Source organism: Trematomus bernacchii, unplaced genomic scaffold, assembly GCF_902827165.1.
Source record: "Trematomus bernacchii unplaced genomic scaffold, fTreBer1.1, whole genome shotgun sequence".
NCBI lineage: Eukaryota > Metazoa > Chordata > Actinopteri > Perciformes > Nototheniidae > Trematomus > Trematomus bernacchii.
The window spans coordinates 1,864-6,375 of record NW_022987748.1 but is presented as its reverse complement, the minus strand read 5'-3'; the positions used below and the strand labels follow the sequence as shown (position 1 = coordinate 6,375).

At 45.1% G+C, this 4,512-nt stretch overlaps 1 non-coding gene across 1 annotated transcript; it reads right to left on the bottom strand.

The window, feature by feature from the left end:
- Positions 1-393: 393 nt before the first annotated feature.
- trnar-ccu lies at positions 394-466 on the bottom strand. Its single transcript has one exon. It is a non-coding gene; the product is annotated as a tRNA-Arg (tRNA).
- Between the last annotated feature and the right edge of the window lie 4,046 nt (positions 467-4,512).

Sequence of the window (4,512 nt, the reverse complement as noted above, 5' to 3'; positions counted from 1 at the left end):
GAGGTGTTAGTTTTCCCATGAGAATGCTCACTGGGGGGGAAAGCGTCTTAGGGGAAATGTTTCATATGAAAATAAATTGCTGTTTTTATCTGTAACGTTTCACTGCATTTACTGGAACATTGTTAGGTTAGACTTTTGAAGGAGCACTGCACCCTCATCTCATCGTGTTTGCAATATAGCAATAAGATGTTCTTTTTCTTTTTCATTGTAAGCACCGTCAGGTTGGAATTATAGGGGCACTAACCTAAGACAAGTTTTATTATGTGAAAAAGAATAACCTCTAGTTGGGTTTTACGATCATTAACTCAGATTGAAAGCATCATTCTGAGTTACTAGATGGATGATGCTACTATGTTCATAAAGCAGTGGAGCATCTTTCTGCTATCAATCAATCACCCCAGATGGGACTCGAACCCACAATCCCTGCCTTAGGAGGGCAGTGCCTTATCCATTGGGCCACTGGGGCTTGACCATGCATCATTAGAATCACTGACCTGCTGGCTGCTCATGTGGATATATCAGTGGTTGTGGGTTCTAATCCCATCTGTGGTGATGGAGGGACAGCAGACTTCAGATAAAGGCTATATTTGGTATAGTTTCAGACACAATTTTCTGCTACATTATCTTGCGAGATTAAGATTGAATTAGCGAGCCGTAACCCCTTATGTAGATTAGGTCCCATCCTCGGTGCATTTTCACCTGCATTCATTTGCATTTTCCTAGTGTTTAGTCTACAATATACGAACAGGCATTACCTGTTCTTCCCCTAACCTGCTGTGGTTCTTCCGGTAGGTTCCTCATATTTCATTGAGGTTGCTGCTCTTTAGGTGTTTGCATGGTGTTGTAAATGTTTTCTGCGTGACTTCAGGTCTAGTCTTTGGCCGTCTTCCATGACTCTGGCCCAAGCCCTGTGCAATGTGTGTGTGAGATGCTGCACAATCGCAGAGACAAAAGGTACACACCAATCGTAGATTTTATTAAGTTAATACGTTTGTGGCGGCATTGTTATAATGTTTGTTTCCCTTTGAGTATTATAGTTTAGGGTATTTGTCTGATTAAGCTCATAAGACCCCCATACTGCTTGTTTTTGTGTCTCTGCACCCTTGATGCGAGCAGCTGTTCCCTGCATGTGCACTGCTAGTTTCAAACGGTCTATGCTCATTTAATCATTGTCTTTACAACCTTTGTACTCATGTTAATAGTAAATATATTTAAGTGTCGTTTTACTAGCTTAATTGCTGATTTGAAATATTGTATTGATGCTTTAAAAGGTCCAATTAATAATAAATATTATAATCTTTGGAGAAATCCTTGTTTCTACCTTTTGTTGAATATCAACTGTATCATTTCATTGAATCTGTGAGGCTGATCTGTAGCTGTTTAAAGAACACAGTGTTAAAGGGCAGGTGTGTTCATAAGGTAACAGTTAAATGAAGCATTTGACCCGGCTTTGGAAAACCCAGAATAAGACAAATCTTCCATTATGTTTGTAAATTAACAACAAAGAAGAAAAGCAACAATATCTTAAAGTTTTAATTAGAGTAATTGGTATGACCCCTTTTTATCTAAAGATGGATAACCATGCATCTGTGTACGGTGGGAAGAATACATATTATTAAGATGAATATGTCATCTACATTTTTTGTAATGTTTTCATATCCATTCCTAAACTCATCCACCTTTATTCTATCTCACAAAGGCTCCGCCCTCTACTGGACTCTATGGGTACTACTCTCATCAATGACACGCACTGAGTTTGTATAAACGTAGCCAGCCAATCAGGGCGAGCCTACCTGAATGCGCGCGCAGGCACACAGTATATAAGGCGGCCACGCCTCCTGACTGTCATCCTTTTCTCTTCAGCGAGCAGGACAACACCTGACAGAGAAAAGTTAAACGTTTGAAAGAAGAAGAAAGAAGTTATCGTACCTTCATGGAGTCGCCACTTCTAGAGACCTGGCCTGTCCTTCGTGCCCTGGCTTAATAGCGGGCGCCGATCCCCACCACCTCTGCTTCGAGTGTTTGGGGGACCAGGATATGGCCGAGGCGGTGCCATTCACGTTCGCCATTCCAACGGGGCGGATGGCTCCGTTTGCCGGGGAGGAGGATGGCGAGGACTTCTCGTTGTCAGGCACTTCCGGGTCCGGCGTCCATGGAAGTCCAGCCGCCCAGGTCTGTACTTCCCCCTAGTGATGACCATGGCGGCGGAGCGTGGCAGCCCATCTGCTCCCACAGGCAACCTCTGCCCTGCTGCCGTGTGACAGGGCGGCTGCAAATAAACACGGGTGTGTTGGGTGTCTCACTGATTGCTCTTCCGCCAGATGCCCCCACCTCACCGGATCAGAGCGATTATTTGGCCACAGCATCGGCCAAATTAATATCCTGGTCCACGGTGTGGGCGCCGCTGCTTGCCGCGTGATGTCCCTGGCCGCAGTGGGATCACGCCGCATGGTATTTTAAAAAAAAAGGACCGTGATGATCTCCTGGGAGCCCCCATGTCTATGGAAGGGCTCTTTGGATCGTTTTCCTCGGTCACGTGGATGAGGAGAAGTCGCAGCTTGGCCGTATGCTGCTTCTTGCTCATCCTCAGAGGAGAGAACACTGTCCCACACTCGCCGCCCCGCTGTAACTCCAGTAAAGGAAGCAGCAGGTGGGCGCGCGCACGTGCTCCTTAGGGACCCGGGAAACATGGTGCGCAGTAAGCCCCATACAGGGCTGGAGGACTCTCCCCGCCTGCCTATGCGGGGGGAGCCTTCCCCACTATCGTCCATTCACACTCTACACGAGGTAAGCGTGTGTGAGTGTGGGGGACATAGTGCACTGGCGTTCTTCCCGTGCTCCTTGGGGACCCGGGAGGCGTGGTGCGCAGTAAGCCCCATACAGGGCTGGAGGGCGCTCCCCGCTTGCCTGTAACCAAAGGCCGGTCAGGGGCAGTGTGATGGGTCGGTGTTGTTGGACGACAGGGCGTTTATCCATCGGGGCTCCACCCACTGTACCCATAGAGTCCAGTAGAGGGCGGAGCCTGTGTGAGATAGAACTGTGGGTTACGTATTGTAACCCTAGTTCTATAAGCACAGGCTCCGCCCTCTACCTAGGGGCCCTGTCTTTCCTATGCCACTCGCTGAAGAGGGTGTAGGGTGACAGTCAGGAGGCGTGGTCGCCTTATATACTGTGTGCCTACGCGCGCATTCAGGTAGGCTCGCCCTGATTGGCCGGCTACGTTTATACAAACTCAGTGTGTGAATGCTCGCGTATCATTGATGAGAGTAGTACCCATAGAGTCCAGTAGAGGGCTCCACCTGTGCTTATATAACTAGGGTTACAATACGTAACCCCCCGTTTTCTCCAAAGTGAGAAAGCTGCTTTGAAACTTTATTTTGAATAACATGAAGCCAAGATTTAGACTCTCTGTTTTGTATTTGCCTTATGACAGCTGAGCGTTACAACTGTCAGATTGACAGGAGGAATACTGGACTGCACGATTGAGGTCTTCAATAACTTGTTTTTTAAAAGCAGTTGCTCTGTCCTGTGTAAAAAAAAAAATCTCTTTCCTTAAAATGTATGATGCTGGGTGGATTATATACTCTGCTATCTTTACGAAATAAAGAAATAACACCGTTAATTACTTTGTGAATAACAATTGTTTTCTGGCATGAAGTACATTGATGTAGGGGCGATTCCCCAGTGGACACTTCAGCCCGGACAAAAGTGAAATAGGAATTAAAACATTGTGAAGTTAAACTTTTGGAAAGTGGCGAAGTATGACGTGCCACGTAAAACAATCTTAGTAGGGGGTCAGTATTTACAAATGAGAACACATTTCATCAGGGTTCTTCGTATCAGTGCTTGTGGGAATCTGAGGAATTTCCAAACATCTCCAAGTTACAAGAAAATATTTCTCTAAAATCTCCCTCAATGTTTTTGGAATTAGTTTTTAGGTTACAATGATATGTTCTATCTCAATCCATTGTGCATGTGTGTGCTGTTTAATGTTTGAAACTGCCTTCTTGTTTTTTTCATTCATTCAATTTATTGAGTTACTTTTATTTAATTTTAAATTGTATAACCTTTCAACTTTAAAAGTAGCTTTTTGATTTATTTTTAGGTCTATTTTTGTGTTATTATTATTGTCATTATGTTACATTGGAGAACAGATATGTACAATGTGTAAACAGTGTTTTTTAATTCAAACACCGCCATGCCTCCTGATAGAAAGATAAATCATTTGCTGGAATATCAGCACATTAGCGATGGTGGTATAGTGCTAAGCATTGCTGCCTTCAGAGCAGTTGACCGGGGATCAATTATTCTCTTCTGTTGGTGGGCATTAGTTCACTCGGGACTTGGCTTGAAAACCAAAGGGTCGCCGCTTCAAGTCCCACTTTCACCAAATGCAGAGTGTAGACCGGTAGCTGGAGAGGTGTCAGTTCTCCTCCTGGGCCCTTGAGCAAGGCGCTGGAACACTGGCAGCCCCTTCACTCTGACACCTCTCCTTACATGTGTATGATGTTT